The sequence below is a fragment of the Drosophila ananassae genome, chromosome XR, assembly GCF_017639315.1.
Source record: "Drosophila ananassae strain 14024-0371.13 chromosome XR, ASM1763931v2, whole genome shotgun sequence".
Lineage (NCBI taxonomy): Eukaryota > Metazoa > Arthropoda > Insecta > Diptera > Drosophilidae > Drosophila > Drosophila ananassae.
In genome coordinates, this window is record NC_057932.1 from 18,700,331 (window position 1) to 18,715,676 (window position 15,346).

The 15,346-nt window shown below is 35.9% G+C and overlaps 1 long non-coding RNA gene across 1 annotated transcript in view; it reads left to right on the forward strand.

Annotated features, from left to right (window-relative positions):
* LOC123257687 overlaps positions 1-15,346 on the forward strand; it is a 70,308-nt gene that overhangs the window by 8,296 nt on the left and 46,666 nt on the right. The window contains exon 2 of the long non-coding RNA XR_006507786.1: positions 13,036-13,131. This is a non-coding gene — a long non-coding RNA (uncharacterized LOC123257687). The remainder of the gene's footprint in view (positions 1-13,035; positions 13,132-15,346) is intronic.

Consider the following 15,346-nt stretch of genomic DNA (forward strand, 5'->3'; position numbering starts at 1 on the left):
AAAATAACAATTGAATTGGCAAAGCAAAGCCGGAAATGTTTTAGTCGCCACTCATACTCGATTATCCCATCAAAATCAGCTTATCGAGGAGGTGCTATTGTCGGCTGGCTATATGTTGTGGGAAAATAATAACAAACTTGAAAAGCAATGAATAATTTTAGCTTTGTGTGTCATTAGAACTTTTTTGGACACCTATTGCGATGAAAACCGAAAGCACAAGCCCCAAAATGATATAGTTATCAGTATTTTGGCAAAAATAAATATGAAACTTGTGGAAAACTTCTGTCCAATATTTGTCGAAATGGCAATACGGATATATATCCGGTATGTATGTGTTTAAATGAAATGTGACAAATTAGTTTCGTGTTAGGCGTGTGTGCAGTGTCCAATGTGCATTCCGCATGTTGTTATTCCCTTTTCAGGATGCCAGGCACGTTTGTCCATCATATTGCCAGTGGCGTCCTCCAACTGGGACAGCGGCAGGGGGTGAAAAGTTAAACTCAAGCATTAAATTCAATGGACAACCCCAACAAACTTGTTTTCCAGCGCCACTCTTCTCCTTTTTAAGGCAGTTCCTTCCCCCTATTTCTAATTCATGTGTGAATAATAGTGATGCCGAGGGATGAGAGAGAGAATAAAAGATAAAGTCCCTTTTAAATAAACTTTATAATTTCATAATTTGTAAATAGTCTGTCAACCATATTCTAAACATACATGGCGTATACGTGATAATAAATTAATCATACGCCATGTGTAGCAATTTCCGGTTCGTTTTTTCTTTTGCTTGTACTTACACTTCCTTTTAAAAGGGAAATATGGAAATTATTAAATTATTTAGGGTATAATATTGTAATACATGGCGTATGTGTAATATTAAATCACTCATACGCCTAGTATTCTATCTGGTAGTTAAAATTATTTCTAATTATAGGGTTTCTAAAGTTTTTAGGGCTTTCTTTTTGAAATTTTTAGGCATATTTTTATTTCTGGTTCAAAAATAATTGTTATACGTGGCGTATACGTCATAAAAAATCACTCATACGCCTCATGGGCTATTTTCATTTAAAAAAATCATACACCGTTTAACTTAAAAACTCGAAAACATTTAGTAATGTCTTGAAATTTTCCGGTTGAGGAACTTTAAGAAAAAAAAACAGAAAAGAGAAACAATTCCGGCATCCCTGACGAAGAATCGCAGAAGCGCAACAGGAAACGATTCCATGCCGGAATATGGAAAGGACACGAAAAACAAAAGTATCCTTCAAGTGGTCATCAGCAGAATTGTTTTTCCTTTTTTTTTTTTTTACCATTTTTTTTTTTTTGTTGTAATGTTTCCCTGTTTGTTTTTGCGCTGGTCTTGTTGTTGGTCTATTTGCACTGAATTAATTGACCAAGTTTTGCTTTTGAAACTTTGCCTTGGCTTTGGCTCTGGCCACAAATTGCAGTCATCAAAACTGGGCAGAAAAAAAAAAGGGGAAAAAAATATAGAAGATGTCCTGAAGGGATAATTGCCGGAAAGGAGACAATTCAATTTTGAAAGCCTTGTGGAGAAAATGATTTCTTGGATATTTCTTCGATCTCTTCATGAAACCCATTGAACTTTGTTTAAATTAAAGCTTAAAATATTTTAGAGATCTTTTTGTATCTCCTTTTATGGCCATATATTCTGTGAGCCATTAAAGTTTTCCGGCCTTTTCCGGCAGGATAAGCGATTGCATCTCGCTGGGCTCTCAACAAGGCAGCACTAAACAACAATATCATGAATATTTATCCTTGGGCATAATTATCTACTACGCACCTCTCTCACACACACACACACACATACACTGTTATGTATAAGGATATATGTATATGGAATAATATATATATTATGGTAGGAAGACCTGCCTAAAGAAAAACAATTCCCAGGACTAGAACTAGGACGATGGAGAATGAAAGGGCGACTGTGGGCGTGGTAGAGCACTTAGTTAGGACTAAAAGTGCCCCATTGTTTTGTCCGCAGGACTAAGTGTATATATGTGTGTGTGTGTGTGTGTGCTAGCTGAAATTGCTTGGAATTTATGCATCCTGTCTGGGGAGCAAGCGAGATGGCATCGCCCAGGAAAAGGGAAGGCGACAATGGGCGACAGATTCCACTGGGGTTATCTTCTGGCGTCATAAGTTGAGCTCATTAGAAAACCGTTAAGTAGTAGGGTGGCAACAACACACACACAACAAAAAAGAAAAATTATAAAAAACCCACTCTACCAACACCTTTTTAAAGTAAAAGTGCAAAAACTCTAAACAGAGGCTGACTAAGTCCTGGCCAAATGGCAAAAAGCCAGCAGAGTGCAGGCAGAAACAGAAAAGACACTAAAACCTTAAGAATCTGGATGCTTTTTATACTCTTTCTAAGGGGGTACTTTCAGTTTCTTGATAGGGTTTTAGATACACAATAAGATAAACCCTTTTTTTTACGCATTTTAACACAGAATCTTGGAGAATAAAGTTGTGATTTAGAATCAAATATAAACTCTCCAAACTCAAAACTTTTTATTTCTTTAAAAAAATTCTTAAAGAGTATATAAGCTTCGGTTTGGTTTAAGAATATCCTTCTGTACTTGTTTTTGGTTTATTTATGTCCTTACTAATTGCAAGAAGCGTTAAATAGAGAAATGGCAGTCGAAGCAGTCGAATGAGAAGTCCAAGGTGCGAAGCAGCTCCCAGATAGCCAAATACTCGAAATACGGAGGGCGTAAAAGCAGCAAAGAAGAAATGCACTTTAAGAAAAAAATGATAATTTAAATATACATTATAATATATTTTTTAAGAAATAAATAGAAAAGAAAATCAAGAGTTTAGAAATAAATAAAATTAATACAATAAAGAAATTATTTTTCAAACAACATTAAACATAAAATACGTAGAAACGACATAATACTTGATATTCAAATGGCATAAAATATTAGAATTATTTCTTTTCAAAGAGAATATAATTCTTTCAATGTATTATTGTTATTATTATTATTTTTAAAATGTTGTTTTTTTTGTCTTGTTTTTGTTTCTTGCCTTGTTCTCTGTTCTCTCTTCCCTGCTTCTATATATATTTTTTTTCGTCCTGTTCTATATATTTTCCTATATCCTGTTGTCTATATAAAACGGATGGATATATTTTTTTCTCCTCCCCACGTAAGCTTCTAAAAACGAAGCACTCAACTTTCATGACCCCGGGAATTGCAAGGCGTACGAATGAGCGCGATTTTTATGACCTAATGAACTTAAGCAGCTTAACCCCTAAACGGGCGCCGGGGGTTAAGTTGTGCGCCTTAATGCACGGCACATGACTCTGCTAATTGAGTGTCCGGTATCCAATGGCTAACTATATATATTTCATTCAACTACACACAGTTCTGTTCAATTCAATTCAAAGAGGCTACTGGCTAGTGGCCAGAAAACAAATATTATTTAATTAATAGCACATGACAATTTGCAAGAATGGCATTTTAATTTGTGTGTGTTTTTCATTTGTACTTTTCATAAATTCATTTGTGTCGGCAATTAATAAACATAAATTAATGACTCTTCTGTGACAGGATACAAAGGACATGCTGGGTACTTGGTATTGAAAATAATTCATCAAGTTTTTTGTTTTAAAGATTCTTCCTATAGTTAGTAATAGTTCTAGTCTAGTAGGAGTCTGTAGTCTAGATGCCCTGGATTAGTAATACCCCTTGTGATACCCTGTACTCTCGTAGCCTTTGTGTTTGTCGTGACAACTGTCAAACGTTTGATTTGTTATCCAGCAAACCGGTAACTGTGAAGCGAATGCTTTGACATTTGTCAACGGTAAGCGAAAGCAGCAAATTTCGCGCTCACTTTCTCCTCATATGATAGGACGTGTGGAACGGACATACATACATATGTGGAAAATGCTTAGCAAATGAGTTTCAGGTGGAGGACTTCAGACTTCAAATACAAATGATTGATTATCCTTCACAAGAACACACACACACACACATACACAGTGTGTGTATACTGTAAGGTGCCTCCAGACAGCGACTCGCTCATTTATTTGCAATGTACGTTGAAATTTTAATGAGCTTTTGATGCAAAATACGAGTTAAGCTGCTTGTCGCATTATTTATGTTAAATATGTTGAATAATTTAATGTCCCGGCATGCAAATGCCCATGAAAATGACCCGAAAATCTGGCCAACTATCCGCTCAGACACTGCGGCTGTTTACCAAAGCTATTGGCTTAACCAGATGAGCTTAATTGGTTTTACTGGAAAGTCAAATATATATATATTTTTTTTGGGTGGAAAAATGGTTAATTGTTCAAGAAGAAAATATATAGAGGAAGCTATAAAAGTTAAGAAGAGGCTTTAATAGCTCTTTTTAAGTATATGATACCCGGTACTTGATTTATCTTCTTTTTCATTGCATACTTTTAGTCCTTTTCCTTAAACCTTTTCTTTTAAAATGTAACTTCCAAACTTTAAACACAAAAAACATCATTTAATAGACAATCGTTTGCTATTTCAAGCCAAAAATGGAAGGCAGCCATTAAATTCTCAACAGAAAACAAAAAGAAACTAAAATATATATTGCATTCAATTTAGAGAATTGCCATTTTTCGGTCAAAACTTTTCTTTTGCGGGGTCATGCATTTCAAATTTCCCAAATTTAGAATTCTCGCATTCAGATTTTAGCATTTCCGTCTGTTGCAATTGCATTTTGTTGAAACTATTGTTTTCTTTTTTTTATATTTTTTCGCCAAAAGTTGTCAAAATATATATGCAAATATGAATTTTCCCCAGCAGGATATATATATATATATTTTTGGGGAGGGAAAATAGAAGGAAAGAGGACACATTTTCCATTTAATCGATTTGACTGGCGGCGGAATTTATAGTTTTTGGCTACTCAATTATGCAAATGTTCTCAACAATAACATCAATTGGTGTGCCACCACAACAAAGAGCTGAGCCACAAACCATTTAATGGAAACTGGCACAAAAACAAGCCACCGAACAATGGACAAACTTTTGAATGCAGTTGACAGGGACAAGGGTGATGGGAGCAAGGATAAGGGTTATTCCCAAAAATATACTAAAGCTTAAATACTCTTTTAAATGTGGAGTGAAGATTATTAAAAAATATGGCATTTAATAATTATTAAAATAGAGAAAGAGATAGGTTTTTAAATCTTCAAGTTTATTTTAAAATTTAACCCAAAAGTTACCAACTTCTAATCCCCATTAGTCTCTAAATTCTAAAAATGAGATTATTTTGTTCTCAATTTTCATTGAAGAATCCTCAGAATCAGAATTCCTACTGGAGGTTGAATGAAATTGGGCGGGAAAAATGGAAAAGCTGGCTGGGAGGGAGAGGAAAACCCAGGAAATTGGACGCCATTGTTGACATTGTTTCGATTGCCCCAGCACTCCTCAATGAAACAATCCTATTTCCTCATTTTTTTTTATTTTTCTGTTTGTTTCTGTCGAGATCTATGTTCTCTATGCATTTGTTGCAATTTTTGATTTTTGGGCCAGCTGGCCAGCACAACAGGATCCCAATTGTGAGCACTATTTGCATATTACCCTTGCCCTCGAAACAGAAGGTTCAACCAGGAAAAAAAATGCAAAGTAAAGGGGTTGGCTTGAAATTCGGTAAAGTGCAACAGTTGCAACAGAGTTTTTGGCAAATGGAATTAAGTTCAATTGCCTGACGTTGCCAGAAAAAAATTGGTAGCTTTCTAAGGCACTGAGAGAAAAATTTGAAAAATAATATATTAATAATATATAAATTAATAAAGTTTATATACAGTTTTTTAATGTTTAAGGTATATTGAAGAGAAAAAAAATATGACTTCAAACCTCTACTTCAGCTTGAAGAAGTACCGGTTGTTATATACTTTTTTGTTTTAATATTATTTCTTGTTATTTAATAATTTATATATTTTTTTTGAATAAAATTTTAAGAACTACAACATTTTCTGAAAGTGCTTTTAAAATCAAGAATTCTACTGCATATCTGTATTTTGTTTAATTGCTTAGTGCAGTGCGTTTAACAGTTAGTGGTTATGTGTGAGGGTGTGGGTGTGGGTGGCTGTGTGTGTGGGCTAACACAGACACCCACGCAGGATACAGAAACACCCACCCACCCACACACACACAGAGAGAGCTGATGATGGAGTTTGCATATCGCGAAGGCGGCAACTTGTGGCCCCCAAAAATGAGCAAACAGCCGGAGGACATGAGACATGCGAGTTGACACAGGCCAATGGAAATTAACTTATATGGGGGGACAAGGTCACAGGAGGATGGGGAGTTGCAGTTACAGGACTGATACACAGTTATACGTATATGCCATCATGACCCTGACTTTTTGGGAGAAAATTCTACCTTGGCAATTCCATTAAGAGAGAGGGGGCGGACAAAAAAAAAAACTTTTTATTCAAACCCATTTTTCCCATTTCGGCTCTCTATTTTTTTTTTTTTCAACATAAAATTTTCCCTGTGATACTGACTTCTCGGAACATTTTCCTCATTTTCCCAGTTCTGAATGTCAAGCAATTTCATGAGCCACAAATTTCTTCTTTTTTTTTTTTCACCCTTTGAACTACTCTGAACCGAAAATAGGATAAAAAAAAATGAAAAGTCCTGAAAGTCCTGAAAAGAAGGAGAAATAAAAAAAAAGGTTTTGAATAACGAAATTATTGACTGCACCTGACGATGGGAAAAGTTTTTCTTTTTTTTTTTTTTTTGGGGGGGGGGGGGGAAGCAGATAGCTGGCTTTCTGATTAACACTTTTCAAATTTCCAACGGTCAGCCGAGCAAAAGATCTGAAGAGGGTTAATTTTCAAATGGCACACAAATGCTACAAAAAAAATAGAAGGATAACCCACAAGGAGAAAATTGTAAACAAATCGGGGAAAACGAAAAAATGGGGTTAAAATTCACACAAAAGCGAGTCAGGAATTCTTCAAGCAAAGTTCATTAAGACAACAATTAAATAAAAAAAAAAATGAAATTCAATTAAAAGAGGTTTGGAAGGAAATGATATTTAATATATGATATCCTACACTTTCCATTTTATTCCTCCATCGTATAACTATAAATCTCTAAGCACAAAAATCGTTGAAAAATAAAAAGAATAAATTCCTATAATTTAATTATTACATTTCGCACGCTTGACTAAACTTCAGCTGTAATTTATGACATTTTCCTTTTGGCTTTCCTGAATTTTCTCCTTAGACAACAAACACACAGGCACTTCCTCCGCCTCCTCCGGGCGAGTCCTTCATAAATTCAGTTTATATACGATAGTGCTACGTTTTAAGTGTTTCACTGTTCTCCATTATTTTTTCGTGTTCACTTGTGTGTGTTATATCCAATTTTTTTTTATTTTTGTTATTATTTATGATTATTATGATGTACTTTTTACCTCGCAGCTTGTTGTGGAGTGTGCGGTGGATGTGGTGTAAGGACATAAAAAAGCCTGACAGGATATGTGTTGTCTCTCGGTTTCCCAGCCGCCGCTATTTCAATTAATTTTTGTCTCGCACATTGTTGATAATGTTTGCCGACTTTCAGTGCCGGTAAATTGAAAAAAAAAAAAAAGGATGGAAACGCCTTTCGCTCTGGCTGAAAAATATATATGGGACGATGGAGCATAAAGCCTCAGAATAATGCGACAAAGGTTGAAAGGATGCAAAGGTGATGGTTCAAAAAATATTTCATAAATGTCAGTGACAATGTTAAGTTATAATTGGGGGATAGGATAGTGACACCATAGGACAGTGAAATATATTACTTAAAAAATATTAAATTAAAGTTTTAAATATTTTATTGAAGCTTATACTTTAAGCTTTAAGAAAATAATCAGTTCTATGTTTAAATTAGAGAGAGTACCGGCTATCATATATTCTAGAAACTCCCTCTTCCCTCTCAACTCAATCAATTCCAATTATCTACCGTCTTCATCTTAAACCCTGATCTCAATTTATAAAATCTGATTAACTTATTTCTCCATCGCTTTAGAAAGTCTTTCACTCTCTCCCTCGCTATACTTTTTTTCTTCAGTTCAGTTGGCTTTTATTTTCCCCTCATTGTTTAATAGTTTCACGCCAACTCACGGTTTTAGCTTCATTTGTCAATCATTTGATGGCAATCATCCCCAGAGAACACAGACTTTGGGTTGAATGCACTACACTGAGCACATACCTATACTATATATGGAGTATATATGGAAGGTATATGGGGAGAGACTCCTTGGAAAAAGTGCAAGTTGTGTTTGAAAATATTTTTCACAATTGGGTTTGTGCGCTCCCTCGCCATCTTAACTCGTATTTATTTCATTTCATTTATTTCACTTTTCGCGTATGCCGGGGAATGATGGAAGTACACATATTACAGTAGTATGTTCTGCAAATGCACTTTGAGAAAATATATAGTAGTTATTAAAAAATTATTAATTTTTATTTGAGAGAAATTGTAGGACTAACTCTCCATAGCCCTTAGCATGATAGACTTCTATTATAATCTTTTAATTAATTTTAAATATTATTTTTTAAGGTGTCGCTGAGCTTTTGTTGTGGCCAGAACTGAATCGGATTGTCTTCTTAGCCAGTGCCAAGAGTTGGAATGCTTTTTTTTCTCCCCCTTTTTCTTTTTTCTTCTTGGCAGTTGCTTGCAGTCCAAGCTGGATTGCAGCACATCCTTTTCATCCTTCTGGCAGAGTAGTTGCCTCCTTCTTATTACTGCCCCGCCCCCCAAATGCCACTTAAGTATGCTAAGATTTCCGTTGCGATGGCACTGGTGCTGGTGCTGGTGCTGGTCCTGACTCTGGCGTTTGTTTTATTGCAAGACAGTGAAAGCAGAAAGGCAGAGAGCCAGCAAAGCAACAAAGCACAGCACAAGCGGACAAAACAGTTTAGCAACATCAACAACAAATAAATATAAATAATAAAATACAAAGTCATTTTGCGCCACAATGACAATGCCAACTCCTTGCCACTCCTGCCAACCTGCCACCATCTCTCTCTCTCTCAAAAAAAAAAAATACAAATATCGTCATATGTTTATGAAACCAAACAGAAGACATCTAGGAATCTAGAGACCTCTACTATCCTGTATCCTGTATCTTGTATCTCTGCTTGTATCTTTAACTGCGTATCTTTAACTGTGCTTCTCTGTATCTGTGTATCTCTGTATCTGGGTATCCTTGTATCTGCACGTGGGCGAGTGAAATATCTGTTGGCTGTTTATTATCCAGACAATGATTACATAGACACACACCGCCATCGTCCCTGCGCCTCCTGGCGAATCTCGTATCTCGAATCCCACACAGAACGTAATAGAGCTCATACCGAGCAGAAAAACCACACAATTCCTATGAAAATGCTTCAAATCATGGATGGTTTTGATTTTATTTCTCATTCTTCCTTTCTTTATTCATTTCTGAAGTTAATGGTTTGGCTTAAGAGAACATGGAATAATATTTATTTATAATATTATACAATTACTTATAAATAGTTTATTAAATAAATGTTTTTAAATAGTTAAATGGCTAAGATTTTTCGATTTTTTCAAAGAGAAACCTTTCAAAAAATATCTATAGCTTAAATTCCAACCTAAACCCTTTTAGAAATATAGACTATTAGCTGTCTAATCTTTAATTAAATTCTTAAACTCAAACTCTTTAACTCAAAAAACCCCTCACTGCCCAAAAATGAAACGAATTTTAGGCGTGAATGTGGATATTTCGTGAGTGAATGCTGATTGCTGGACGGAAATTCCGATGCCACTCACAGATATCTTCCATTGCCGGAATGGAGACACTACCGCATCCGTTTAGATAGTTAGATACATAGATGGCGAGATGGCGAGATGGCCAGATAGCTAGATATATAGACAGATGGATAGTCAAAGATATAGCCATACGCATTCGAAACACGCACACTGGATACCGATGCAAATGCTGCGAATAATGGACACTTCCCGGCGGCAAGGACCACAGAATTGCCGAGCAGACATCCTGGCAGGATACGGTGGCAGGGATATACATATTTATGGCCCGAATGGGTGTGGATTGTGGGGACTGTTAGGGGCGGTGGTATGCTATTGCCGGTTAAATCGTTTGACAGACCAAAACCGAAAATCAAAGCTTGCCACAAGACGAGGCAAATGCAATGCCAAAGTCAGTGTCTGTTGCTTTGTCGAAAATCCCCTTAAGCCATCTGAGATGTAAGCCCTTAAAGAGGATATTCCTGTCCTACCGAGAAAAAGCACCTGTACTGGAAATCCTGTCTCAATCACTTATGCAAACGAATTTCGGCGTGTTGCAAGCCGTTTTTCAAATATGCAACGAATTTTTGCCCCTTGTTTGACAGCCGCAACAATTGCAACTTGATTGGCGGCGACGGTGGCGGCCAACTTTTCTCTTTTAGCCAACCTCTGTTGTCCTGACCCAGAGTTAAAATTGTAAAAACTGTAAAACCGGCTGTAAACCCGGCGAAAAACAATGTTGCCAAAATGGGAAACGTTGCATGCATATTCAAGTAGTGGCTTGATTGCCATGTTGCTGCCGCATTTTTTGCATTTTGTGCGTATTTTATTTGGCATTTCCGGCTCCTGCCCAGCCCCGGAAAACAGCATCCAATTGTGGTCAATAAAAGTGCTGGAGAATATCCTTGTAGCATAAATGAATTGGTTGTAACACTAAAACCCTTAATTTGTGGTTTTTAGGGCGGATTTTAAGCGGTTTTGTGGCGGCTTTTTGTTGAGGTTTTTTTTTGTTATAAGTACATAAATAAATAAAGTATCAAAATAAATATAATATATAAATAAATGAGATAAATATTCAACATTTCAATAACAAATAGAATCTAAAAAAAATATATAAATAATGAGCCCTTCTACTCGCTTCTCATAAGCAGTACCTAACAAAAAAAATATTTATAAAAATATTCTTAAAATTCTAAACATTAAAGCCTTTAACTTTTCGATTTAAAATGTTAACCATTTTCTCAAAACTCAAACTATTTAAAATCTCTAAACCACAAATGATTGAAAAATTTGCCTTTTCAATCACTTCTATATATTTTTCTGATAAAAAAAAAAAAGAATAAATGGAGAAAAAAATGATCAAAATGGCAACAGCAATACGCTTGTGCGTTTTCAACCGGCACTCTTGCAGCGCTATTTTCCGTAGAACTATTTCTTAGTTTTCCGGTGGCACAGCGTGTTGCATGAACTGGCAATGGAGTTGCAAGGAGGCAGAGTCTATGGCGGCATTGGTGTTGGTGGTGCTGGTGCTGGTGCTGGTTCATGCCCCAGGCGGTGGGGCAACTAAATTGAGCTGGATGCACTGAGGCAGCTTGTCACTGGGGGCAGGCCAAGAACGGTGGCAAGTGGCATGGGGCCGGGGCAAGGACGATGGAGTGCCAAGTGGCAACTACATAGAACTTGGCTTCATCTTCTGTTTTTTTTTTATTTTTATTTTATTTTATTTTTTAGCCACCTCACTTACTCACTTTTGGGCCATGTTCAAGTTTCGCCAGTTCACTTTGCTTCTGCATAAATAAAGAGGCGCAAATTAAATTTGAAATTTTGTTGCGGCAAATTGGGGGTGCCGGCTGAAGCTGTGTGTGTGTGTGTGTGTGTGTGTGTGTGTGTGAGAGTCTGTTTCCGTTTCCGGGCGTTGCCTGCCACACCCCCATCCCCCATCCCCCATCCCCCACCACCTACGAATGCCAATGGATTTGTCGTGTCTGCACTTCTTGTTGGCTTGGAATTTTAATCGGCAATGCGGTTTCTCCATTTCCCAAATAAAATAATACAAAAAAAAGGGGGTATCCTTTTCCCCCCTCGAAAAAAGACAAAAAAAAAAAGTTGTCACGACACCACCTTTCCACATTTTGTGGCATGCCACAGCACATTCATTACCGAAACAGACTTCCCGTCTTATAAACTGAAAGCTGATGGAAATTTCTCACACAATTCTCCGACATATTCAGCTCATGAAATTTTATGGAATTTTTCACAGACTCTCATGCCTCCATTTCGGGTGAAGATGATGATCTGAGGAAATATGCTTTTCTGAATTTATTATTTTGGATAATTTTTTTTGGGAAGAAGAACAAGGAGAAAACAGAAGTAGGAGTTTTAAAATCATACACTGCCATAGATCTTTATTTCTACCTATTTTTTTTTTTTTTGTTAGTTTTTTGATTGTAGCTCTATCTTGTTAACATTTTATCCACAAACTAGTTGGTACTTTTATAAATTGATTCCTGGTTCCCACATTGCTCTCTACTTGGGCCAAATGTGAGCTGTGCTCATCAAGGAAATTCTTTGAGCGCTTCCATTTGGTTTTTATGACCCACATTTTCATAGGGCCATTTGTTTGCCATTTCATCATTTTCTTTTTCTCGTTTTTGGTGTTTTATACTCTTACAGAGGGTCTTCTTATTTTGTTGAAGAGTGTGTTGAGAAGGAAATTATATAATAAGTTTAATACGTTTTTCTTATAAAGTAGATATAGCTCAGTCTTACTTACATAATTGTCTGTTTTTCCGATAATTATTTAATTTTCTTATTATATATTTTTCGATAATTTAAAATATACAAAAAAAGTCTTCCTCAGCTGTCCGTCTGTTTTTACAGAGGATCTCTATATTTCTTCCTATAAAAACAGCAAATCTGTTAAAAAAAATATATCAGACTACCTATTTTAAATAATAGTCAATTTTAAATATATATCTTGTCCTCTAGTCCCCCCAAAAAGAGTATAATATTTTCGCTTTTAATCCAAACAATTTTTTCGCATTTTTTTGCGGTCTTGGTTGTTTTTTTTTTGTTGCCTACTTTATCGGGTACACGCATCATTGGTTAAGAGACCAAAGACCTCTCGGCTGGCCCAATCAAGTGCATTTTACGATGCCATGTGAATGCCTGAGAATATTTCACTTATGACCGAGTGCTATCTCATAAATTTTCATTCATTTTTTTTCACCATTTCTTGGTATTTTTTTTATTTTTCTCTCTGTAGATTGCCAAAATGCAGACGAATGTGCAAATCGACTCGAAGAATCTGCGCAGCAACGATGACAACTTCCGTTCCCGTGGACATCACATTACCATCGAGGTGAGTGCCCACTTAACACATGTCCTGGACTTGGTCCTTTCTGGTCCCTATGTCGATATACTCAAATATCCTTTACCGCAATTACCGCACTGGTAAAACTCGTATTTCAAGCATATTAATCACAGTTCAAAGTTGTTGGCCTTCCATCTCATCAAAATTGAATTGCTCTGGCGTCGAGAGTTGCTCAGTTTTTCGGGGACTTGTGGGTTGATTTCTCCTTCTCATGTTGTTGTTGTTGTTGATGGTGTCCACGGCTAGACAAGGTTGGAAACTTAATTAATTATGGTAAATACAAGGAACGGTCTAGCCAGGACGATACAGGCGGGCAACAGGACCTTCCTTCCTCAGGCACTCTGGCACTCAAGCTCTCTGGCACTCAGTGTACCATGTGGACAAGAATTTGATTTGTTTGTTTGGCCATACGACGGTCATTATTCAATTTACCACAATTTTGTGGACACACGTCTGGCCGGGTATTTGGGCATTCTGGCATTTGTTTTGATTAAATTATGTTATTACTCTCTTCCGCAAATTTATCATCAAATGAAGGCATTTATTTCTCCAGATGTCAAAGTTCAAGCTCTCAGGATGAGACATTTTATTTAAAGTTGAGATTTAAATTAAAAGTCAACAAAGGGAAAGGTTTATAAAGGTGTTTAAAACTAAAATTTTTATTGAATTAGAATTAAAAGTAAATATTTATAATTGGGGATGGGGGATAATTAAATATTTGTTTGAAAATATTCATGTTTACTGATTTTTTTTTTCTAATTTCTAAATTAGTAGATTTTTTTTTTACTACAAAATATTTGAATTTACCTTCAGACAAAAATGAAAAATTAAAAATATCCTACTTAAAATTATATAAAAAATTCGTATATTTGAAATACCTTACGGTTTCTATTAGTAAGCTTCCAAAAAATATGTTTACTGGGATATCCTGGCGAAAAGCTTGACTATCCTGCAAAAGCTTTTCTGCAAAATACATTTGAAATAGTAAACAAATCACTTTGTCTTTAAAAAGGCGGTTTAATTTTTAAGTAATATATTTACAAACAAAAGCAAGCTTTAAATTAAGATAAAAAATTAAAAATAGTAGTACCACTTTCTAAAGCATACTTTTTAGGGCATGGTGGTGAAAAAAGGAAAGAAAAAAATCAACAAGTGTTTTTTGAAGAGAGGATTAAAAGCTTTTGCAGCCTGTGCGCCTGCGCCATTTTGTTTTCGAAAAGCTCTGCCCAAAAGCTTTAAGCTCTCGGCACAGCATCAGCTGCTTGTGCAGATTTTAAGGCGAATAATCCCATCTGATTTTTGTTTTGTTCACTCCCTCACCACCCCACCAGCCATGCCCCGCCGCCCCCTTCCGGCTGGTGGGGATTTCCTCAATGAACTTTGCCGCGCTGCTTTTCGGATACCGTTAGTCAGTCGCTAGCAACATTTTGGCGCGTGTTGACATGCGAAAAGTTTTGTCCGCGACGGGCGACCCAAGCGCTTTTTAACCGTTATCTCCATTGTTCCGTTACTCGCATTCTCGCACTTGGAAAAAAATACCAAACCGAAACATTAAAATAATAAAATTTTTAAAAAATCTCCAGCAAAAAAAAAAATTATTTATTTAATATTCCTGCACTTCATTTAGCCAAACGACTGAATTTTTTTTGAGTGTGCCAAACAAGAAAGTAATTAAAAATCAAAAAAAAATATTTATAAAATTTTCATATTTCCACTTTTATGCCAGTGACTGTGTGTGTGTGGGTGTCTCCTTTTTTTTTGTTTTTATTTTCTCTCTCTTTTTTTTTACGAGTGTGAGCCGGCATTTTGAACTTGGCGCGTAAATAAATTCTTCTCGTTTATCAGCTGCCAGGAAAAAAAAAGAAAATAAAGCAACAAAAAGTTTACTACCTTTGTGTGTTTGTGTTTGTTAGCCATTGTTTACATTCCTTGAAGGTAACACAAAATAATAAAAATAATAATAACAATAACAATAATAATAATAATAACAAAATAAAACCTTAATTATTATTATTATTATGGCATTATTAATTTCCATTTCTAATTATCACTTGTCATTAACAAGGACACAGTGCGTATGTGTTATGTCCTTGTTGGCATTTTATTTCTCAAATTAATAAAGTATAGTATACTTCTCGGCGCTTGCTTGATAACAGCTGTCGTGCCCGTTGAGCCAATTTTAACTGCCGGGGCCATAGCGCTC